The following is a 25,265-nucleotide window of genomic DNA, read 5'->3' on the forward strand; positions in this document are numbered from 1 at the left end:
TCCACGGATCGGGCCCCACCCGGCACGTCCTTCTCTCTCCCTTCCGTGGTTGGGCAGTGAAGTGTGTCCGTGTCCTGGACACCCTGGGACCCAAGTGTGACCCAGGAGCTGCGGGAGGTGCCAACAGAGGGACGTGGGCCATGGCGCTTTGGACCCTGAGGGGCTCGTGAAAGAGCGAGTGTGCCAGTGAGCACTGCTGATTTGAGGTTTGCAGGTAAGTGTAGGCTTGGGTTTTACACTTTCGTACATCTTCATCTAAGAAAAGATTCATTTTCTGTGCAGCTCACAGGTATTCTGGAGCTAAAATGCTCTCTCAGTGTCTTCAACTTGGTTAGTGAACCAAGGAAAAGTTTTTACAGACTCCCGCCGGTACTGACTTAAATGATTTTCATGTTAATGTTACTTATGTATGAACGAACTTAAACCGGGGTATGAATTCCTTGTTCTTACATCTCTTATAAAAGTGAAAAATCTAAAGGAGTTTATATGTTAGGCACATACAAAGTCGTTACAATTCAGAGTTATTGATTGATGCGCTGGATGCTGCCATTTTTCTGAGAGCAAATCCTTGCTCATGACGGTGTGTGACAGGGTCTTCTGTGTTTGTCCCATGCCACGCCAGTGTGTCTGTCTGCTGACTCCATTCTCCCCAGCTTTTCTCGGGTCACATTGGCTGGAAACATCTGTTTGTGCAGCACCTTGGGGCAGGTGTCTGTCACTTGATGTCACCACCTGGTCACCGATGCGTTCCCTCTGTTCTAATGAGTCTTTTATCAGCCTGAGACAGTTACATCCTTGGAATTTTGAGAACTGGAATGCTGAAGAGGTGCTTGGTGTTTATAGAGTCTTTGGATGCTTTAGAGAATAATTCTATTATTTCCGAAACATTACCATCATAGTGGGAACACCAGATGGAAAAGTCCACGCAGCAGACTGGTGGCTTCCCCGAAGTGGGATGGGGACTTGTCGTTAAGAAGCGCTCGTCTGGTCTGTGTGACGTGCTGGGATGAAGTAAGAATTTCCTTTCCCTGCAGCTCTTTAAAACGGTTCCCTGTGGGTCTGGGGACCCGTCTCATTCTAACGGTGACGCTCTCACTCAAAATGGGGGGCTCATTTCTGCTTCTGAATGTGGGGTCGAGCCTTTGGCGTCACACTTCCCGGCATTTCCGGGTCGAACTTCCAAGCCGACACTCAAGGGCAGGACTGCCCCTCTGGCCTCCTAGGCCCTTTGAAATTGTAGCCAACCTGATTGCTTGTGTTTTTCTAATTGTTTTAAGACTTTTGTGAGACGATAAAAGTACATTGTGCTGCCTGTGATAAAAGACACCTTTTCTTCCAAATAGCACATACCATTTTACTTTTTCCGGCAATTTGTGATGCCAGGGCCCAGACCTCACAGTTTCAGAAGTGCCATGCTAGATGACACGAGTTCGCTTTCTTCCTTTAAATGCAGCCCCCTGGCCCTTGGCGCAAACTGAGTCACGTGCATTTGGGCTAAATTCCCTGATGAAAACGGCCCTAGAGGGTTGGTCCTACGGCCTGGCGCCGAGAAAGGCTGCCTGCCACGCGTTAGAGCCGGAGAAGACAGTGCCCCACACAGGCCAGCTGGTGGCCGGGCATCGCTGTTCTCGTGATTACCAAACGTGAGCCCGCGGAATCGTGAAAACCGTCAGTGAGGGCGCCTCGGTGCGTAGGGCACCTCAGCCGCGCTGGCCACCGTCCAGCAGAGCTGAGAGAGGAACCCTTTGCGCCTAATTCGCACAGAGAACATAAGGTTCAATTTCATGGGCTTTAAGCAACACAAAGAATTTCGGTAGGAGACTGTGGCAGATGACACCAGATTTCCGATGGAACCTTCGTCTGGCCCCCAGCTGAATTAAACTGCTTTTCTCCGTTGGCTCTCCTCGCAGTTCCGAATTAAGCTGCCCTCCTCGCCTTGTCTTTTTGAGCGAGATGGGGTACAGGTTGAAATTTGTGGATCGTATTCATTTGAGGGTAATGGAAGATGAGCTGGCAAATCTCCACGAGGTAATTTCCTGTCTATATGTCCAAGAAAACAGAAAGACTGGTTGGTGCCTCGGCTCAGGAGCTCACCAAAAGAGATTTCTAGTTTAAAAAAAAAAAAAAATCTCTTGGCTAGGGAAATAAACCCCAAAACGCATAATTTAAAAAAAAAATCTTGACAGATTTCCTCGGCTCTTTCGAAAGCTGATTCAAGGCCCTAACGGTCCATGACGTGAGCTGCGGAACACACGGACTTGTTCGCTAGGCCGGTGCCGCCGTGCCCATCGCCCCCCGTTTTGTGAGCACTGATTATAGTCCTGGCCTAACGTTTGACCTGCCGTATCTCCCCGAGAGCCTATTAGGTGGGCACCATGTCTCCATTTCATTCGGTGGAAACTCACAAAGTTACCAATGAAAGGGTAATTCCACAGATCCCAGCCAATAATGACAAGTGAGGCTCTGAGAGGTTCCCTGGCCGACCCCAGAGTTACCCACCAGCACACGGGGACCCTGGGCTGTTTGGCACCATGGCTCACTTTGGGGGGCATGGGCGACAAACACGACCTGTGGATTGAGCCTGACTCTCTGACCTGTTTTATTTGACCAGTCCAAGTGGGGTTTTGTTATTTTTCTTAAAATATCGCCAACATAAAAAAAAATTAGGCATGAGATTTTTAAAACTTAGATATCAAGCTTCTCTTGAAAAATGAGACTCAGTCACACCTTAATATGGACCGAACGTTTGTGTCCCGCCCCTCGCCCTGCAAAAAATATTCATATGTTGAAGTCCTACCCTCCAATATGCTGGTATCTGGGGCCTTTGGAGGGCGATTAGGTTTGGATGCAGTTACAGGGTGGGGCCCATGGTGACACTGGTACCCCATAAAGAGAGAGAGAGAGACCAGAGTGCCCTCTGCCTTGCGGGGACACAGTGGGAAGGCAGCCATCTAGAAGCCAGGAAGGGGGCTTTCACCTGGAACCGAATCTGCCAGCACCTTGACCTTGGACTCCCAGCCTCCAGAACTGTGAGGAATCAATGTCTATTGCTTAAGCCGCAAGTGCTATGATATTTTGTTAGGGCAGCCGGGACAGGCGACGACCCACTTCCGTTCCCGCCCCACCGCACCTGGCCACAGGGGACAGCTGAAAGCGCTGCCCTGTCCCCATGGAACCCCCTACTCCGTCGTCTCCAGGACACTGAGCTGAGCCTTCTCTGCCATCTGTGTTGGTATTTGGCTGTTCTTCTCATATACTCAGGTGATGCCATACATTTGCATTACCTGCTGGGCCCCTGTGGACGCCTGACTTTGCAGTCCTGCCCCTGACCCACTGCTCTGCTGGCCTCTCCGTACAGACTTCGGGCGTGAGGACCAGACGCTGCGTGTACCCATGATGCGTCTGGCTCGCCCTCTGTGCTCCCACGTGTGTTCCGTGAGCCAGCCCCCTGCCAAGCTCCAGTAAAGGCGGTCCCATTCCATCTTGGGGTGTGAGAGGAAAGATGAGCAGGGGAAAAATAGGTAGCAGGTAGAATTTGCTCATGTTTTCTTTTCCTCCCCGCCCTCCGCTATAAATATTCCTTAAAACTTTCAGGCTCGTGCAGCCTAGAGCCCAGTATTAGATGAGTCCTGCTTGCACACACACTTTTCCATTTTTTTTTTTCTTTTTACCGTGTCAGTATTTCACTGTGTTCTGCAAGGGGCATCATGACTTGCAAGTACTCCGCCATCTGTACAAATCTGAGAGTTGAAGAATCAGCAGGTTGAATTTCTTCTCCAAATCTCTCTGCGCGCCCGCTGCCTCCCTTGCTAACGCCAGCAGCAGTCTGAATTAGAAAGTAGGGCAGTAGGAAGTGGGCCATTTCTTTTCCATTTTGAACTCTGTTTATCAGTCTGGCTCAGGTGGGAACCAGGGCCCGCCCACCGAAGTGGCGAGCAGATGGCCGTCTCCCCAAACCCGCTCCTGTTCGGAGCACCAAATTCTTCGCATCGCCCTGCCTTTTCAGGGGAAGGTGTCCCCCGAGACATGACACGTGGCAGACGTTAGCAGATACTGGTGGAAATATCGGATGCGCTTTGGAAAGCACGTTAATGAAGGGAGGCCTGGATTCCAAGAATTCATTCTGCGGAACTGGCCCGCAGATCAGCGCAGGCTTAAGTGATCTGCTGTGCTGTCGATTTAGCGCGTTATTAGAATGTTTTTGTTTCGTTTTGTTTCGTTCGTTTTTCACAGAATAGTTTGTCCTTGGGAAATGTATCATGGTCTGCTGGTCCTTGAGGGCAGAGAAGTTACGGGGGTGGAAACCAAAGTGACGCAGGTCACAGTGTAAATTCCTAACTGGATTTTCAGAAAATTCGGTCGACGTTTGCCCCACTCCCCACAACCATCTGCTGCCACATTCGCTCTTAAAGCTAAATATGTTTTTTGTTGAAATGCGAACTGCCAGGTTCTCCCAGTGAGCAGGGGTTTAGCTCAGGGATGAAGTGTTCCAACCTGTGCACCACCAGGGGTCACTTGAACCTAAGTTGACACCATTTGCTTTGCAAGTCACTGCCGGCGGGGATTTCGGGGTTCCTTCCCAGGAACCTTTAACTCACATCGCTCTTGTGGACCGGCCAAAATTCCCGCCGCCAGAAAGGGTGCAGACCTCAGGCAAGGTCTGAGATGTGTGGCGAGACTGGCAGGCTGGTTAGGTGCGGACAGCGTTTTAAAATAAAATGTTTTAAAAAGCAGAAATACAAATATAATTAAATATAAAATAATTTCGTAAATGTGTGTGGTGATGGATGTTAACCAGACTTATTGTGATCATTTTGCAACATACACAAACATCAAATCACTGTGTTTTACACTTGAAACTAATGTAGTGTTATATATCAATTACATCTCAATTTTAAAAACTTTTTTTTTTTCTGATAGGTGGAATTGTGGGTTATCTCTCGCCTGTTTCCAGTTTTAAAATTTTTCTCATAACATGCATCACTTTTTGAATAAGAAAAGATAGTAAAAGTTAACTTTACCAAAAAAAAAAAAAAAAAACAGAGAAACAGGCTATATTTCATATACCTTGCAGTGGTAGTGATAACTCGGTGTTATATGGATCTGAAAAGCACGGAAAATAAGAACCCGCAACTGTGGATGACTTTGGACGGGATACATATGCCTGGCACCTTTCCAGCCTCTCCCGCTTACATGTCCCCTCCGCTCGCTTCCCCGAGTTGCGTCAGCTACCTGACTCTCGAAGGCAAACGAGTTTGAGACCCCTGGTAGCTAAATGGAAAGCGTGGGGGTTTTGTAGTCAGCGATAGTGCCCGGCTCTGCCACTAAGCCGCGGGGGGAGGGGGGACGCGATCTTGGGCAAGGATCACCTTGAGTCTGAGTTTCCTTCTGTGTTAAATAAGAATTTCCGTCCACAGACATCTGTCAGGGTAATTGTCACAACATGAATTATTCTGAAAGTAAGGCTTCCCACGCTCGCCCCCTGCCCCCCACCCGCCACGCCTTCCCCTGCTGGGTCTCGTCCAGCAGGGCAGTGAGCCCCCTAGCGGCCAGGCCTCCCTAGAAAGTCGTTACCCAGAGGCACCCCTCCCCCCAGGGGACGCTGCTGTGTCTCCTGGAGAGATGACATGTAAAATGCCACTTAATCACCTCCAGCAGCAGGCCTGGCTATTTTTGGGGCTGCTGTTAGGGGACGTGGTAAAGGTTCCGGTCCCCAGGGTGCTGACCTTCCAATCCGCAGGGCTACCCCATAGGAGGTCACCACGAATAGGTCCTTTTGAAAGTGATGAGGACAACAGCTAGTCTTCTCTGGTATTCATATGGCCTCCCTGCCCCCTAGGCAGCCCACCAATCACAGTAATTAGGTTCCGTTACTGCCATTTATGTCCCTCTGATGACGCGGGAGAGATCACTTACTTCCACAGAGAGGAGGGGGGAGAGGAGGGGGGGAAGGAGGGAGAAGACGATGGCATGGCTTTTACTATTTCCAGAAAAAGGGGGAGAATGTGGGACATCTCCAGGACAAAAACTCTGCAGACTGGGCACAGACCACATATAAGGCCTTGGAGGCCATAACTATGACTTTGAGATTCATTCTAACTGGGTTAGGAAGCCACCCAAGGGTTTGGGGCAGGGTGTGACGTGACCTGATTTATGTTTTTAAAACCGCACTCTGGATGTGGCATAGTGAATGGAATTGGAGGTGGCGGGTCACAAGGCTTTATAGGGTCCGGGCAGAGGAGTTTGTGACTTGGCTAAGGCGACAAGACAGGCAGTGTGACGAGTGAGTAGACCGGATGTACTTGAGGACAGGCTGGCAGGTGTGAGAGAAGAGAACCTTTGTGACATGCCCAGCACACTGCGAGACCAGGCAGATGTGGAGATGCCCCAGGTTGCTCGGTACAGACCACCTCTGTATTCAAGTCAGTGCACGTTTATCAAGCGCCTACTCTCCACCGACTAGCTGTGTGGCCTCGAGCAAGTCATTTAAGCTCTCCAGGGCCTCGGTGTCTTCATCTGTACAACGGAGATATTCCTAGCATCCACCTGATGAGGTGGCAGTGAGGGTTACACGAGCACATGTATGTCAAGCGTTGAGAGCAGCACCTTGCACATAGTAAGCGCTGTATGCGTGTAACTATTTTTACCAGCAGAAAGAGAGCACGGGGGAAGGAGAGTCTGGGGAGCAGACGTTTTGGAGGAAGTGATAAACTTATGGTATTAAAAAAACACCAAAGCACTACAGAAAGATATAAGACGAAATAACATCACACCCCCCTCTACTGTGCATCATGTGCTCACCCCTACCCTGTGATCACTGTCAGGTTTCTTATGTAACTGCGGAAACTGTCAATACTTAGGTAAGTGGCTTAGGTAAGCCAAAGCCACCCTTTGCACTGTGTTCTGTAGTCTGCCCTCTGACTTCAATGAAGCTGGCTCACTCTTTTTGAAAACTGCATAGTATCCACTGCGATGGCTGTTTCGTAACTTATCTCACCATTGCTCTATTTGAACTTTTAAGACGTTTTCAGATTTTTCTCCGTCAAACAGTGTCATCCAGAACATTTCGATAGACTTTTCAGCAGGTAGGTCCGTAGGACTGATTTTTAGGAGTGATGCTGTTTAGATGCGTTTAAAATTTTTTCAGATATCACAAACCCTTACACCACTTTGATATGCAGAATTCTGATAGGCATAAGCGGGGAGATGTTCTTTGTAGATGTGCAGAACAGCTGCCAAGTTAGGGAGCCCCGAGTTGTCCACTGTGGCAAGAGAACGGTACTTGCCCCTGTGGTCAGGATGCTCTGGAAAATGAGGCCGAGACCTGGGGGCGGAAGGTCCCAAGGGAGTTTCCATTTTGGGAGCCCTTGCGGGCCTTTGAGCTCGGGTCTGTGCTTTAGGGGATCACGCTGGCAGCTGGGGGAGAAGGGAATGGACTCCTTGCTCTACTCCTTGCTCATGGGAGCCCAGAGAAAAGGTGGAGGAGGGGCTGAATCAGATGATGCCACGTTTTTGAGGCCAGACACCTGAGTGAGTGGAGGCCAAATGGGACAGAGGGGGAACTGGTTTGGGAAAGGTGAGATGAAAAGAGGTGTTGGGTGTAGAAACCGGTCTCCGTGAGGTCCTGAGGGCAGGTCGGGAGCCTGGCAAAAGAGAGATGAGAGCATCTACCGTGACTGCGTACTCTGAGCTCAGCATCGGGTAGGACTTCCTTCCTGGGTTTCTCTGCAAACTTACATTTCCAACTCTCAAGAAAAATCAGGCAAGAAATCAGGAAAAAGTAGTATAATTCTCCTGTGAAAATTAAAGCGCAACGATCAACGTTCCTGGTTTGCAGGGATCCAGGCCGAGGAGGCAAAAGCAGGAGCAGGAAGAGCTGACACGCACAGGGAGAGGTCAAGGTCGCCGTTTCCAGGAACCAGAACAGGAGCTCGTGGGAGAGAAATGGCCACGATCTAGTCAGTCTTGCTTTTAGCTGATGCCATGACATAAGTGTTCATGGCTCTACATGCTGCAAACAATGAGTCATTCTCGCAAATAAAATAAATACTAATAAGTTTATGTGCGTGGTATACTTGATATGAGTGACAGTCCAAGAAATAACAAGTTTTGGAAGCACAGCAAGTCCTTATATCCGTGATTTCCACACGCGATCCTGTGCGATGCTGTCAGCCTTGGTGAGAGACTCACGTGGTGCATTATTATTCCAGCAACAGTGTTCGCTGGTATTTTCCAGTATTTGAATATTTGCTCTGAGCTATGATTCCTTGTAAATACTACCAAACTAGGTATTTCTTATTTATTAGGCAAATCATTTTAGACTTCCAGAATGATGAATAAATAGTATGAAGAATGTGGGGAATATTTTAAGACTATGTTATGATGTGGGGAATTCCTGCGACCGCTCGGGAATTCTGACTTGTTGCCCTCAAACCCCAAGAGTGTCATCTTTTTCGGGAACTTGAAAAATTCCCGAAAAAAAATTGTACCCAAGGAGTGGGTACAATTTCCAGCTACAAACCTGGGGATGGTGATCACGGAGTGGGGGATGATCATCGCGGAGGTGGGGAAGGGGGGCCCAAGGAAATGGGGGCGAGTCAGATGAGAGGACAGCCAAGGATGGAAGCCGGAGACAGGGCGGCCGCGTGGAGCCAGCCGCAGAGGGAGAGGGAAGAGGAGACGGGGAGGAAGCTGGGTCAGGGCTGTGAGGGGAAAGCGTGTTTTCCAAAGAAGCCTCCCTCTGCGTGAGCTGCGGAATTAGCACCTAGTCTCAGAGCATCAAGAATAGCAAGCTGTCCTCCTCCTTTGCTGCCAAGTTGGCTCAGGACCCATGGAGCAGGTGGCACAGCACAACTGTGGTGGCATCCCTGTCACCCTCGTCACAGGGAAACAAGTCATCGAGGGCAGCAGAGGGGAAGCTGTGCCTTCGCAAGCCCCAGCCCTCCTGTCACACCTCCTGGTGAGGACGGGTTCAGTGCCACCTCCCCGCTTAGAAATGCCACCGCCTCTGGCGGGCAGGCCTCTCTGCAGCCAACAGGGTGCTTTATTCCGATGCACAGAGGGCTTTGTGTAGTTCAAAGCTTCCGCCTGGAAATTCACTTCAGTGACTGGCTGGGGAACTGTGGCCCCGCGGGGTCCTGGCATAACCCAGATCAGATAGAGGCCATTTGGGCTTGAAGAATCTTAGAAGCTTTTCTGATGTGTTGGTGCTTCATTTGGACACAATAAGGGCAAAGCACTGATGTCCCACCCCCAGCTCAGAGGGGACCACGAACAGACTTATATAAATGAGAGAAGAAACCTTTTTTCCCATTGCAGACTTTCGTCACTGTTTCTTGGTTCCACTTCTTATCCCCAGCGTCGTTAAGCGTGTCTGTTATTTGGGGGAGGAGCCAGCTCGCCACCAGGACTGACACCCCTAATGGGGACAGATGTGCCCAGCGGGAGGGCCCCTACTACCTTGCTTCTGTGATCTTTGAGCATCTTATCGATGCTTGACACCTTCCCAGCATCTCGGATCGACATAGCAGACAAACACCCCAAGTTTGCCCCTATCAGTGGGGGACCGTGGCAAACCCAGGTGTCTGTAGGGTACAGGGAAGTCATTTAAGTGAATAAAGCCTAATGGGGTGACAATGAAGAGGGTGAGGAGTGGAGCTCACAGACTCGTCTAGGAGGGTTGGCCAACACTTACCCCAGGCGGTCACTGCTCTGTGGGACCACAGGTTGCCAGATCTTTAAATTTCCCAAGAGATGGCAGAAACGCATATTTAGATATAAAATCTGATTCTTAAATTAGTTGGAAACTAATTTGTGGGCCAAACAAAATATCCGTGAGCCACTGGATATCCAAAGCCTTCTAGGGTGCAAAGGGGCCGCACTAGAGGGAGCCGTTTAAGACATGAAGAAATGCACGGTGGAAGCAGGCAGCGACCCACTCAGTCCCAGGGGATGGTGACAACAAGGTATTAATCAGGGTGCCCCTGATACCAGGCCCTCAAGACAGAGCAGCCCCGGCCCTTCTGACTGCAGTCCCTGTATCGTTTGGGCCTGGTGGGTGACGGGTCCATTGGAACAGTCCCCTGGCAGGAGACTGCTGCTCCACGTCCAAGTGCAGCCTGTCACCTGCCCTGTCCTGTGTGGCAGGCGCTGTATTCCCGGGGTCCCTTGACCAGCACACGCTCGGCTCCTCAGTGGCAGTTCTGTTTCCGGTCTCTGCGTGGCCATAGGCCTTGCTTGTTTGGCTGTAAGGACAAACACAGCCGGTGATGACATAGCTTCCTCCTCCGCTCACCGAGGAACGGGGTTCCTGGAGGGCGGGCATGTCTGTTCCAGGGAGCTGGTCACAAGTTAGTAGGGTCGAAAAGGCGGTCTGGTGTTCTCGCCTGTCAAGGTCAAGACTCCATTCTGCTCATGGGTACAATTTACCCGAAAGGGTTTGCGCGGGACTTTTCATTCTGATTTTGTTGGGGTTCCTACCTTCTCGCACGTGCTGCCCTGCCTGACTAAGCCCGCTGGGTTTCTTCGTGCCTCACACCCCATGGTTCTCAGCTGGAGGCAGTGTTGCCTTGCCCCCAACTCCAGGCCTGGCAATGAACGGAGACATTTTTGGTTGTCACAGCTGGTGGGAGTGGGGTGGGGGCGCTACTAGAATCCAGCGAGTAGAGTCCAGGATGCTACTACACATGTCACAAGGTGCAGGACAACCTTGCACACCAGAGAACATCCGACCGAAGGTCAGCCGGCCACGGTCAAGAAGCCCCGATCCAACCTGAGAAGCTGGTCTGTCACTGGGTCGTGGATGACCAGCTGCAACCCCCGTGGCTCTGTGGCCAAGAACAAGATAGAAGCAACCAGGTGTCAGGCCAGGAGCTTTTCTTACACTTAAGTCCTCACTTCTACCCTTGAGGTTTTCAGAAAAGGGAACTGAGTCCCGACAGTGAGGTGGCCCAGCCGTAGTCTCGCAGCTGGGATGTGGGGTGTGCCCACTGAGTCCGCGTGGCTCCGCAGCCTCTGCTCTGTGCCCAGGACATCAAAACAAGCACCCCTAAACGTCTTCCCGATTGCCTGCTTCCAAGGCCTGGAGCTTCACAGTGGGTCCTCCACGCCCCTAGGACAGGAGGCCTGTGCTTCGTCACACTCGCCTTGGGCCACACCACCTCTGCTCTGCAGGGTCTCTGGCATGGGCCGTGGCCCTTGGTTTTACCAGGTCCCTGCTGTGGTGCCTGGTGGGGCACACGCCAGTCAGGCCGGAGCTGCTTGGTGCTGTCCGAGGTGCCGCCCGTCTCCACCTCTTCGGCATTAACTCCCAGAGCAAACGTTGCACAGAAAGGCCCGGAAGTGCACTGGGGAGGCTCTGACCCAGCTGAGAGAAGTGGTCTGAGACACCCCCGCACCCACACCTCACCCCCTCTTCCTAACTGATTCGCTCTGAGCCGCTGGCCCTTCTTGTTCATGAATCGAAAATGCCCGGGAAGTTTTAACTGCGCCGGAAAAGAGAACCCAAGCTCTGCCTGCTCCTCTGAGCACACAGCTGCTGGCTTGGCCTGCGTCACTCAGAAGACCAAGCAGGTCACGGACCGCTGAGTAGGAACAGGGTTCCTTGTTATTTTTCCCCTTCACACGTGAGAACTTGCTGTGACAGAGTTGTGGATGTTTTTCTCACCAGCTTGTCCTGGGAAGGCAGGTTGAGAAATTAGTAGTGCAGTGGAAACACGCTGTTCTGTCAGGGTTTGGGATATGCCTTGCTTTATGACTCACATGAAAGGGACAAACAGAATGGCATCGTCACCAAGACAAAGGGCCTCAGGCAGGCAGGCCTGGCTTCACTTGAGGCCGTGCATTTATTAGCTTGGCGGACTTGGGTTAGACCTTTTGCGGACTTTGTGCCTCGATTTCTCCATCTGTACAATGGGACTGATACTGGCCCTACCACAGAAGGCAGATTCGATATTTAACAAGCATTGCAGAGCACTTCTCACCAGGCACATAGCCAGCACTTACTAGTTTAGCTGTGGCTGCAGTGATAACTGTGGTTGCTTCTCTCGTTAGTCGGAGTGGACACAGATCACTCCTGGGCCCCTTAGAAGCAGGGCAGACCTTAGACCTGTGGGGTTTGCGAAGCAGCACACAGCAAGCGCACTCGCTGAGGATATTTGGGAGACAGTGTAGATTTCTCCATGACTCTCCCCAACATGGCCACTCCTTTTCTTTTCAAATACCGGTCAAGTTGACCTGTGAGGCTGAGGCTCTGTGACCTTGTTAGCATCAAGATGGTAACTCCCTGGCCAAGCCCTAAATTGCTGAGCCCAGAGACCAGGCTGTGTTCCCCCCAAATAGCAGAACTTCGTTTCATCCCAGTAAGCTGCTTGGTGTGATGGATATAGTAAGATTCCATTATAACAGATTTCATTATAACCAAAGCTCTGTTATTAATTTCTGATAGGATTCAAAAGCAGTTTGGTACCTAGCTGACTCCTCTGAGTCAGACAGACCTGGGTTCTGCTACCTAGCAGCCCTGTGACCTTGACCCCTCTGTGCCTCAATTTCCCTATCTGTAAAACAAGGCCAGTAGCACTGACCCTGTGGGCTTGTCAGGAGGATTAAATGAGACGTCGCCTCGTAGGAGCTTGTCCAGGGAGCTGCCGCCGCTGCAGACCCACACCTCTCATTTCTTTGTTCAGACTCTCACTTTGGTCTCAAAGCGATTTGAGTTGGCAGCTTAGATATTATTACAATCGCTTGCCCTACTTCATGTCTTTTATTTTTAAACATTGGAACATCTGAAAATTCAGTTTGGAGCAAGGGAAGCAGATTGGGTTATTTTTGGCACAAGAACCTCCATCCAATTTGGGGTTAGTAAAAAAAAAAGTAGTAATCAAAGTTCTCTATCAGGGAGGTGAGGCTGCAGCACACAAGCAGCTGGCTGCCCTTCGCAGACCAAATTATCTTATCCCACCAAAATATAATCAGACTGTGACAGCTTTTATCTCAGTGGGTCAACTTGACAGCATTCTGTGCATACCTGTGAGTGATAACTGAGAATGGTTACTTTATTGGGTTTTGTATCAGTTACCTATTGCCACAGTAATGCTGCGTGATAAACAGCCATTGTATGCTTAGGGGCGTACAGTAACGCTGACGTATTGCTCATGCACTGGGCGATAGGCTGGGAGCTTCAGCTGATCTGGGGAACAGGTGGCTGTCACCTGGTCCACGATGGCCTTGACTGGGAATGATGGGGCAACTGGGACCAGCAGGTTAGCCTGGGTACGCATGGCAGAGTGAGAACAAGGAGAGCCTGATCCTTGTAACGTGTTCTATATTCTAACTCTGTCACATTTGCCAACATCCCACAGGCCAAGGTGATTCCCAAGGTGGAGACTGGAGTCAGAGAGGGAGAGCAGGGCAGAGTCACTTGCAGGGGACAAGACACAGAGAGGGGTGAATAATTGGGGCCACTTTTGCAACCACCACAGATCAATAACTTGTTCGAGGTAGGGTGTGAAAGAGTGTGAGCAGGCGCGGGGCACAGCTCAGAAATTCCGAGGCACCTGACAGTTCAGCTAGTAACAAGATGGAGGGACGGCCAGCGATGAGAGCCCGGAGTGTCCGCAAATCAACAGTGAGGCTCCGAGGGGTCATTTCACTGTATTTTGAGAAGGGCCAAGTTAGGGCCTTTACCTTTTAAAAAACGTCTGGCATGCAGTGAAACTGACTTTTCTTTTTGGTGTTCGTTTCTCTGAATTTTAATACATGTTTAGATTTGAGTAACCACCACGGTCACAATCAGGATACAGCACAGTTCCGTCACCCCAAAAAGCTCTCTCGTGTTGTCCCTTTATGGTCACACACTCCCCCCAGCCTTAAGCCCTGGCAACTGCTGAACTATTGTCCATCACTATAGTTTTGTCTTTTCGAGAATGCCATCTACGTGGAATCACACAGGAAGTAACCTCTTGCTTCTTTCACTCGGCACAGTTCCTCTGAGAGTCACCCATGCTGTTGGGTGTGGGCAGTTAGCATCTTGTACTGGTGAGCGCTGTTCCATTATGTGGGTACCCCACGGTTTGTTTGTCCATTCATAGAAGACACTTGTGTTGTCTCCAGTTGACAAGTTTGAATAGAGCTAATACAAACATTCATGTGCAGCTTTTTGTGTGAACTAAAATTTTCATTTCTCGAGGGTAATTACCTAGAGTGGGATGCTGGGTCGTGTGGTACGTGTAAAACACTGCCCAGCGGTGTTCTGTGGTGGCTCTGCCATTGCACATTCGTGATCGATGTGTGAGACTTTCAGATGCTCTGCGCCCGTGTCAGCATTTGGCATTGTCCTTGTCTCAGCCATTCAGAAGGGTGTAGATCTCATCATGGTCTGCTTGGCATTTTCCTAATGGCTATTGATATTGATCATCTTTTCATGTGCTTACTTAGCAATATTCTCTTTGGGGAAGTGTCTGTTCAAGTCTCGTGCCCACTTTTTAAAAATTGGGTGGTTGGTTATTTTACTGTTGAGTTTCGATGGTTCTTTATATATTCTGTATACAAGTCCTTTGTCCGCTAGGTAATTGGCACATATTTTCCCCCAGTTTGTAGCTCGCCTTTTCATTTCTCTTATCGGTGTTTTTGCATAACAAAACTTTTTAATGATGAATTCAATTTCTCAGTTTGTTTGATTATGGATCATGCTTCTGGTTTCATGTCTAAGAGTTCTGCCTAAACCAAGGTTAGAAAGATGTTCTCTTAGGTTTTCTTCTAAAAATTTTGTAATTTCACATTTAGATCTCTGATTCATTTTGAGTTAACTTTTGGATAAGTTGAGAGGTTTGGGTCTAAGATGACGTAGTTCCCGTGACTGCACCCTGTCCAGGGTCGGTAAAGGGGGACAGAGAAAAAAGGCTGGAGCATCTATCCCGCCCTTTGGGAGCACAGCTCTTCTGAAGCAGATTTTCCTTTGTATTAGTTTCCTGTGGCCGCTGTAACAAATCACCACAAACTCAGTGGCTTATAAAACAACGTGAATGTATTCTCTCACAGTTTTGGAGGTCAGAAGTCCGAGATCAGTCTCGCTAGACTGAAGTCATGGGTCAGCGGGGCTGGTTCCATTCAGAGTCGCCAGGGTGCGAGCTGCTTCCTTGCATTCCCAGCTTCTAGAAGCCGCCCATGCAGGGCCCCTCCCTCCTCGCTTCACTCCAGCTTCCGCTTCCGTCCACCTCTCGAGACTCTGACCTCCTGCCTGTCCTAAGGACACTTGTGATCATGTCAGGCCCACCCAGATAATCCAGGATAATCTCATCTCAAATCCTTGAGTTAATCACATCTGCCAAATCCCTTTTGTCAAGTTTAGTAACAGGGATTGGGACATGGATGTCTTTGGGGAGCCATTATCCATCTTCTCACGCCCACCCTCAGAGTTTTAGGTGCTTGAGGATGCCGCAGAGAGAGGCATGAAGAAACAGAGGTGAGGGAGAGCAAGGACACATGGGAGGGCCCCCCTCTTTCTGAGTGTTAGTGTGCTGGAGGGCTCCCCGGGCCCACCCCCGTCCACACCCTGCCCACTTTCAGGCATCCAGGCTACAGGATCCTGGAGGAAAAAAAATAGCAAACCTTCCTCAGGTCTGCTGGTACATCTGCCCCAATCCACCTGCTATTATTTGCATTTTAGACGAGCTCCAGGTTTTAGAGCTGCAGTGGTAGAGTGAGTTTTCTCCATCTCCTGCATCGGAATCCCGTTTTCAGCGTCTTCCACCCCAAAGCTCATGGAATAGCTGCACAAAGAAGGGATATGCTGTGTAGATGTATATTATGTCAGAGAGTGACTGCTCAGTGGCAGGCTATGACTAGTAATTACGGCGGTCAGCATGAATTGAGCCCTTTCTGTCCACTAGAAATATCTTATTTAATTTTTACAAGTCTCCCTATAAGGGTAATTACCATGTCCAGGCCCGTTTTACAGACGAAAACACAGGCTCAGAGAGGCCACTGAACCTGCCAGAGGGCCCACACTTTGTGAGTGGGGGCGCCCTACGTGGCTCTGGGACCCAGGTCCAACCCCTCTGCCCTGCAGCGTTTAAATGCCCTCCCGCCAGGGACCGCCAGCCCGCTCTCCACCGCTGGATCTTGCTGCTGCATTCAGACCTCGGCTGCGGCTCGGTTTGCCTTCACCGAGTCTACCTTGAGCAACCCTGACACCCCATCACTGCCACCATCGGGGCGGGAGTTGTGGGCCACTTTCTTATTCCCACCCATCCTGGCAGCCGTGCTGCTGCCCTGGCCAGTGTAATGCCCAGAGGGCAGGGACGGTCCTTCCCCTCATGCCTCCTCTGAAGCACAGTGCTGAGGGGTGGCAGATCTCGGGGATATTTATTGTAATGAGCCAAAAGCTATTTTCCGTTGGCTTCCTGCAATAAGGAACTCCCCAGATCGGATGTTTGATCCATTTAAGGAGACTTGGCTTGTCTGATAGCTCGAGGAGGGCTCGTGTTTGCAACGCTACTTCTGTTTTCTTTTTTCCTTTTTAAAATTAGTATAGCAGAGATGGACCTCATCACCAGTTAGCTTAAATCCTACCGCTTGTCTCCTCCGATCCCTAAATCGAACCACCATTTCCGATTCGGCCACGTCCCTGGTGCTCCCGCTATGTCAGGCCTTGTGTTAAGCATTCTGCATGTAGGATCTCATTTCATCTGCAGTTCTAAGAGAGGTGGGACCTGGTGACTCCCAAGTCAGAGGTCTCGAATGATGGAGAGACTTGACCAAGATCTCACAGCTTGTAAGTTTCAGAGCTGGCATCTGAACTTGGGTCTGATTCCTAAACTTGTGCTGTCTGAAAGCAAAGTGTTGGGAGTATGAACTTTGGATCCTGCAGGTCTAAATTCTGACTGTCCAATCTCTAAAGGTCCTGGAAATGTGGCGTGTGTCATGAGAGACTCTGGTTTGCAAAATTTCAGAAACCTAACTTCGGATTAGCTTAAACTGGAAGGAAGTACTTATTAGTTCATGTAACCGTAAAGCCCAGGGGTAGGCCAGCTCCAGGAATGGCTGGATCCAGAGGTTCAACTAATGTCAACAAGACTCTGTTGGCTTCGTTTTCAAGCAGCTTTTCTCTGGTGGAAAGATGGTCCCTGGCAGCTACAGGCCTTGTGGACCCTATAGATCCCGGTCCTGAAGAATAAACGTCTTTCTCTCTCGTTCCAGCCACAGTCCTAGGGCAAATTCTTATTCACGGCTTTCCCAGTAGCTCTAGCAGGTTCTGATTGGCTGAGCTTTGTGTCAGTGTCCCATCTCTGAGCCAATGACTGGGGCCCACAGAATTAGTACCTTGATTAGCCAAATCTGGGGCAAAGGGAAGGAGCATTCAGCCACCTCAACTCATGGACTGAACATGATTGTGACAGAAGTGGGGGGGTGGTCCCCTGAAAGAAGAGAAGGTGGGTGGACAAACATATGTCTGTTGTACGGCTGTCAGTGAGCCACAGGCAACTACTGTGGCAGTGTTTTGTGTAAGAAGCCTGCGATGCCTCTAGCCCAGCCTTCCACACCCACTGAGCCAGGAGATCACGCTTTTGTGCAGGAATCTTTTGCACACCCCCAGCTCATCACTCCTAATGGAGTGGGAAGTGTCACCTGTCTTTAGACATGCTGCCAGCCTGTACTGGCGAGGCAGTCTTGTTGTAAAGTATTAACCGGGACGAATTCATGAATTTGGGGTTTGCAGTGGGTTTGACTGGGATCGTACAGTAGATTTCCCAGGTGCCTCTGCTGCTAGAATCTCTCCCGGCCTGAGGAGCGGAGACTTTGTATTTGGAAGGGAGAAGTACAGGATAGTGTCCTCTGCCCACTCTACAGGACTCGCATGTCCCTTCATCCCGGGGTGTCCTTACAGAGGAGGATCTGAGACACTGGGGGCGGGGAGGGGCGGGGCTTAGCCAGGGTCACACCACGAGTTCAAGGCAGAGGCTCTGGACTCTAGACCCAGCCCCGACTTGTCATATCCCAAAGCCACAAGAATTACTGTCCCTCATGTCACCAGGGGTGACGATCTCTCTGCAGGTTTGGCTGCTGAAGGCTGCTGTGGAGAATAAGTCCACAGCCCTAGATTTTAAAACAAGATTTTGTTGTTGATCCGAACACAGGAGGGCAGGGGGAGCACGCACATCAGCCAGGGGCTGGGAACCACGACAGCCTGGTTAACATACCCAGGGCACAGCTCACTGTCACAGGCAAACACAGCCCCGCACTCTCAGACGGTGTCCCCCGGCGCTCAGGCAGTTTTAGGGAGTCTGGACCCCAGGGCGGGGAAGGGGGCCTGGGGCTTATTTGATAAAACCTGAAGGAGCCGTCACCATGGACACTGTCAACTCCCGCTCTGTATCTTCTCTCACTCTGGAAAGGGTGAGTCCCTTAGTGGGGCCTCGGTGCAGTTTTCATGAGGCGGTCCGTGTGGCACGGGAACACCCTCCCAGGACACCCCTTTAAGGGAGTTGCTTGTGTGGCACATTCATCAGTCAGCTGCCGTTCCCGATTCTGCAGCCGACCCTGGGGTCAGTGGGTCTGTGGGAGACCCCGTTTATCTCTCTCAGCAGCCCTGGAGAGAGCTGTTACTATCATTCCCTTACCATCCTCTCAAGAGGGGCTGGAAAATTAAGCCCAGAGAGGTGAAGGGACTTGCCGTGGGCTGCACAGCTCCAAAGCTCAAGTTCTTGACCATGCCAGGGCCGCGGGCCGGGGAGTTCAGCCAGAGCTCCTTGGCGAGATGCCACAGCTCCCTGGGGAATGGTGACAGCTGGCCCATTCAGATTTGTTTTGAGAAGTTTCAGAGCCGCATGAGTCCTAAGGAGGAGTTAGCTTGAGCAAAGGGTGTAGCTCAGGCTCCGCATTTTCAGAACTGGGGAGGGTCCCAACAAATAATCCCTCAGAGGTAATGCAGAAGAGTCAGCAGGGTAACATGTGACCTGTGTGCAGACAGTCCCTGGCCCGTGGTGAGCAGGCCAACGACCAGAGTTAGATGTCATCATCCTCATTCTTTGTTCACGTTATTTACAGGCGAGGAAACTGGGGCTCAGAGAGGTTAGGCGTCTTGTCCAAGCACGTGCAGCTAGGAAGCAGCAGAACTGGGCTTTAAAGGCCAGCTCTGAGAGACACCACAGCCCAGGCACGCTCTCCCCATTCCTGTGTCAGAGCTACGGGACATTCCGCGAGCCCTCAGAGAAAGAAAAATGATTAGAAAAGAAAAGGGAGGGGATCACAAGGAGACAGCAATGGCAGAGTCGAGTCGTGGCAGAGATAGTATGACTCCCAGAGCCTAAAATATTTACTGTCTGGCCCTTTACGAGAAAGCTTGCCAACCGCTGTCCGAACCAGTTCCCAGCAACGCCCTATTGTGCAATGAGTGCAGGGAAGGACAACTTTATGATGCAGACTGTAGGCTGAAGGGTGAGACTGGTTCCCATTTTAGCAGATAAAACAGGTCAGTGACCGCGGCCCGAGTTCCAGCCTGCACCCTGCCCCCAACTCATCGCCAGAGCAAACTTGATTAAGTTACTTCACTTCTCCTGGTCTGAGATTCCTTGTCTGTAAAATGGAGTTAACTGTAGCCAAAGCCTTCTTGGCTTGCAGTAGACTGCACCCAGAGCAGGGTCTGGCCATGGTAAATGTGCTGTACCTTTTTGCCAACTCCGCTACTGCAATTATTAACATCCAGAGCACGGGCTTGACATCAGAGCTTGGTCCAAGTCTTAGTTCAGTTGCTCAATAGCTGCCTGAACCTCGGTGAGTCACTTAACCTCATCCGGCCTCTCTCCTTGGGCACAATTGTGGTTCTTCCTTCTTGGGGTTGCTAAGAAGATTGAGGTGGGACCAATGCATTTAAAATCCGGTTGTGCTCTGGCAGTTAAGGATGCAAGAGTGTTTATCATAAAAGAGTGTTGAATTTTGTCATATACATTTTTGTGTCAATTGATACGATCGTGGTTTTTCTTCTTTATTCTGCTAATGTGGTATAGATTGCATTGATCAATTTTTATATGTTGGACCATCCTTGCATTCCAGGAATAAATCCCACTTGGTCGTGGTATATAATCTTTTTAATGTGCTGCTGAATTGTTTGCTAGTGTTTTGTCGAGGGCTTTTACTTCCATGTTCGTCACGGATATGGGTCTGTAGTTTTCTCGTGGTGTCTTTGTCTGCTTTGTATTAGGGTAATCTGGCCTCATGGAATGAATTAGGGAGTGCTCCTTCCTCTTCAACTTCTTGGAAGTTTCGAAAGGATTGGCATTAGTCCTTTAAATGTTGGCGAAGTCCGTGAAGCCATCACATCCAGAGCTTTACTTTGCAGAAAGATTTTTGATTACTAATTCAATCTCCGCACTTACAGATTTTCTGTTTCTTCAACTTGGTCTTGGTAGGTTTGTGTGTTAAAGGGTTTGTGCATTTCATCTCGGTTATCCTGTTTGCTGTAGTACAGTCGCTCATAGTACTCATAATCCTTTTCTCTGTAAAGTCACTAAGAGTGTCCCCATTTTCATTTCTCTGTTGCTTCTCTGTTCTCCATCTCTGCTCTAATCTTATTCCTTTCCTTCTGCTAACGATGGGTTTAGTTTGTTCTTTTTCTAGTTCCTGAAGTTGCAAAGTTAGGCTGTTGGTTTCAGGTCTTTCTACTTTAAGCGTTTGTAGATTTCCCCCTTGACACTGCTTTCACTGCCTCGCATAAGTTTGGTGCACTGTATTTTTCCGTTCGTTAGTCTTGAAGTATTTTCTATTATCCCTTGTGATCTCTTTGATCCACTGGCTGAGTGTACTATTTAACTTTTACAACAATTTGTGAATTTTCCAGTTTTCCTTCTGTTATTGATTTCTAACTTCATCCCCTTAAGGGCAGAAAAAGTACTCTGTATTTCTGTCTTCCTAAATTTATTAAGACTTAATGTGTGGCCTAACACATGGTCTGTCCTGGAGAATGTTCCATGTACGCCTAGCTGGAGCATTCCGTATGTGTCTGTTAGACCTATGGGTTTATTGTGTTGTTTACAGCCTCTGAACAGAAGTCTGCTTGTCCTGTCCATTATGGTGAGTGGGGTATGGAGGTTGCCAACTGTAATTGTAGGACTGTATTTCTCCCTTCATTTCTGTTAGTTTTGCTTCATAGATTTTGATGCTCTATTATTAGGTGGGTAAATGTTTATAACTGTTATTTCTCCTTGCTGTATTGAGCCTTTTATTAATATATAATATCCTCTGTTTCTTGTAACCTTTTATGATGTAAAATCACGACAGGGGTGCAAAGGAGACTTCCTGTCGGCAGTGCTTTGAGATTCATTCCTTTGTCTATTTATAAAGTGTTTGCCGAGCCTCCTCTGCCCCTCCCCAGGCACCACGCTAGGCTTTAGGAAAACAAAACCAGCAGGCTCTGTCCTCAGGGATCTTCTGGGTCAGCTGCGAGGCTCGGTTCAGGGGCCAGGAGGTGCATTCAGTGGCGGAGTCTGTCTGTAGCACCTCACATTACTGGGTGTGGGTGTTATGGCGGTGGCCCCTTGGCATCACCACCATCAGAGTCAACTGTGACTTATAAGGGACCCAAGCGAGGTGCTCTAAGATGTGACACAGGAGCCGTGCTTGGTCTGGGGTCAGGGAGGTCTTTGCTGAATGGGGAAGATGCTCAGAGGCAGGGAGACGTGAAGCTGGAGGGTGGGGGCTGAGGGCCAGGGCAGGTGGGAGGGGGGGTGGGCAGCAGCAGGGGAGGTCAGAGCCCAGGCAGGGGCTTCAGGGGTCACTCTTTGGCCTTCAGATTCCAGCCTGAGACCCAGACGCAGCCTTCGAGAACAGGGGCGCATGGGGGCTTTTGGCTGGTTTCCTCATCAGACACTGAGCGCCTGCTCTGTTTAGGCTGCAGCGGGCAGGGGAGACCATCCTTGCTGTTCGGGCAAGGCCCTGCAGACACCAGGGCCAGCCCCCTCCCACTGCGCCCTGCGGCCTCGTCCAGCTCCCCGAGTCTGTACTTTCTGCTCGTCCAGCCTCGGCGGGACACAAGGCACCCTGCCCTGCCCCCTGCCGTCAGTGCTAAGCCAGGCAGAGCCTCCCTTGTCATTGGGGGCCTTGGGGTCCAGCTCTCAAGACTGCACCCTCCCCCACCCACACGGAGACAGAGATGGGGGGCGTGACCACTCTAGGTTGGAATCCCTACTGAGGGCAGAAATACCGGGAAGGGTGGAGAATCTCGGGGCCTGAGCAGCCCAGGCGTTCGGGAATACTCACGTATTATGCAGTTTGGTGGGGACTGTAGTTTGCGTGTCTGGATGTCAAAAACACACGACCGGAAAGAATGGTGCAGTTCGGGTTCAGGTCCCCAGTTTGCCACGTGGGCGCGTGAGCTGGGACAGTATTCTCTGCACCTCATATCTCTTCACCCATAGAATGGAGCTGAGAACCCCGCCCTCAGGGCATGGTGGTGGGTGGTGGCACAGAATATAAAGCAAGCAGGCGCATAGTAGGTGCTCAGTGCCATAAAGTAAAATTTCCGTTTTCCATCCTTTGCTCAACCCGAGAAGGTTAGTACAAGAAGAATATAAAGACGAGATTGACCAATTAATAATTATAAACAATTACAGTGAACAAAAGGGGAAAATCTTTATTTCTTAATACATATAGAACCACTGCGATTAAGGCTGTTGTTTTGACTGGAAAACTAAGAAAACATGATGAGAAAATTATAGAGACATTTAAGCAGCTACCTCCTATGCATGTATTTTTATTAAAGGAAAATTTAAATATAAGCAATTAGGATGGCTTTCAGAATACGTAAAAATAGAGAGATTAAAATTAGCCTCAACACTGAAAGGTAAGATCAGGCTGGCGTGGCTCTCCCCAGGGCCTGTCAGAGCCCGGGCTGGGCCAGGACCGGACAGCGGACGAGGTCACCGTGGGGCCTGCGCAGGGACGATGGAGGAAATGCCTCAGCCCTTCCATCCCCCCAGCAAATACGACTGTGCACCTGCCGTGTGCTCGGTGCCCTTCCAAGATACGGATAGTGCATCAGTGAATAAAAGTCCCTGCTCCTGATCAGACATCCCCGGGGCTGGGGAGAGACGGCCCATGAACAAGCGGCATACGCCCGTCAGGTGGGAGGCGCGCGTAGAAAAGGACGTCGCGGGCGTGTAGGAAGGGGCTGTGAGGCTGTGTCTGTGCGGCCAGGGAGACGCGGGGACCGAGGCCGGCAGAGGCCCTGAGGCGGCGCGTGCTCGGCGTGCTGGGAGCGGCGCAGTGGGGGCAGAGCGGGCAGAGCCGTGGAGCTGAGGTCAGGGAGGCGGAGGGACAGCGGGGCTACACGGGCCTCTAGTCAAGGAGGGCTCTGGCTGCCTCTTGGGGTGAAATGGGAGCCATCGGGGGGAAGGGCTTTGCTGCGATGCTGTGGGACCATAAGGCAAGCAGGGGGCCAGGCGGAGGATGCTGTGGTCACCCTGGCCGGAGGAGCTGGTGTCCGGGTGAGGCGGGGAGGGCAGAGGGGCGTGGTGAGCGGTCAGCATTTGCAGATGGGTCGCGGTGGGTAGAGGGAAAAAGGAGCAGGGGTGGCCCAAGGTCGTCACTATGAAAAGCTGGAAGGAGAGAGTTCCATTTACAAAGCGGGGACAGGGAGGTGGGGGATGAAGAGGTGGCCTTGGACACGTGACTGCGATGCTCGTCAGACAGCTGAGGGGAGCCCAGAGCCGAGGATGGCCATCTGGGCTGGGGACAGAATCTTAGGAGTCATCGCATGGAGCGGGTACTCAAGGCCGTGAGCCTGGGCGAGGCTGCCGAGGAGCGAGGACAGAGAGGAGGGGAGCACCGAGGATGAGCCCGGCCCCCGCCCCTCACAGAGGTGGTACCCGAGAGCGCCCTCAGAGAGGACGGAGCCGGGGCCGCACAGAGGTCTGGAGAGGAGGCATGGCTCAAGGTCGGCGAAGTCCAAGGCCAGGCCAAGCCGGGCTCTTGGTGCGTGGCTGCGTGCCCCGTCTTCTCTCCGTCACCTCTGCAGGGGCTTTCTCCGCCGCGGCCTGAGGTCCGCCCCATCATCTTCATTCCTTTCCAAAGGGCAGCCTTGACCTGTGAAAGCAGCGGCCATATCAATAAGATTATGCTCTGCTGGGGCCACGTCCCACCATTTCAGCTTCTGAGACCTCAGGGTCCCTTCCTAAACCAGGGCCCAGCATGGTGTGCCCAGGGCAGTGGCTGCTGAAGGCAGTCCAGTGCCAGCTGAGGAGCGGGAAGAATGCCCACTGGGCATGGGTGGTGACTCCAGTCCCCTCTGTGAGCCTCAGTTCCTCACCCCAGGATGGGTGTGTGGCACTAAGCTCTCTGAGACCCTAACTTGAGCAGGCGTGGGTTTCGCAGGGCATGAGAGGACATGAAGCATTTTCGTTGGGTCAGAGGAAACACGGCCACATAAGGCTGATGTTCCAGTCTGGCAGGCTCCCTGAGGGAGATGGCTTCAGTCCCGAAGTGGTGTCACCTTAGCCATGTTGAGTGAACACCCAGAATGCTCATCCATTTGTGTCCAACTATAGACCACTGTCACAAGCACCCACTTGTGTGCCACCCCAGCTGTCCCCTGGTGCACAGGCTGCCCCATCCCTCCCGCCCCCAGAGCTGACACCGCTGAGGGCCGAGGTTGGAGGGGACAGCAGTGTGCTCTTCAGACTGTGCTCTTGGCGGCCACTGCTAGTTGAACAGGGCTGGGTCTGTAGACGAACTTGATTTGTGATTCTTATAAAGTAATAACAGTAGCAATGACAGTAATCAGAGCCATCGTGGGTCGAGAGCCACCCTACCTCTGAGACCGTGGGGAACGCTTTACATGTAGCTTCACCGTGAGGTTCAATTTCTCTCCTCGTCTTGAACCTCACGGTGAAGCTACTGTGGTCGCCGTTTCGTGGGTGAGTGAGTAGAGGCTCCATCGATTCAGTGATTTGCCTGAGATTCTGACTCCAGAGCCCGGGCCTTCCTGTTCCCTGCAGCAGCGCCTCTCAACAGGGGCACCCCAAAAAGTACACGCAGGCTGGCGTGTCACGTCGGGGCTTAAAGCAGCATCGTGGCTACAGCCTGTTAGTCTGCTCTCTGCATAGGACACAAGGGTCAGAGAAACCGAGCAGAGGGAAACCCGCTTCCTCCTGCATGACCTGGAAGCCCCACTGTTGTAGGGCTTCGCCGCAGAATGCGTGGGCACCGCCCCTCGGTCCGCCTCTTCCCAGATAAGCACGGTGCCCACCACCGCAGCAGCCACTGTGCTCCTCCTG

At 51.1% G+C, this 25,265-nt stretch overlaps 1 protein-coding gene and 1 long non-coding RNA gene across 7 annotated transcripts in view; one reads left to right on the top strand and one right to left on the bottom strand.

Moving 5' to 3' along the window:
* SNX29 (sorting nexin 29) overlaps positions 1 to 25,265 on the top strand; it is a 440,342-nt gene that overhangs the window by 396,833 nt on the left and 18,244 nt on the right. The gene's annotated exons all lie outside the window — the stretch shown is intronic.
* The window catches only part of LOC120620403 (uncharacterized), a 71,086-nt gene continuing 68,419 nt past the window's right edge, over positions 22,599 to 25,265 (bottom strand). Inside the window, exon 3 of the long non-coding RNA XR_005657844.1 lies at positions 22,599 to 24,075. This is a non-coding gene — a long non-coding RNA (uncharacterized LOC120620403). The remainder of the gene's footprint in view (positions 24,076 to 25,265) is intronic.

Source organism: Pteropus medius, unplaced genomic scaffold (genome assembly GCF_902729225.1).
Source record: "Pteropus medius unplaced genomic scaffold, Ma_sr-lr_union100, whole genome shotgun sequence".
In the NCBI taxonomy this organism is placed as follows: Eukaryota; Metazoa; Chordata; class Mammalia; order Chiroptera; family Pteropodidae; genus Pteropus; species Pteropus medius.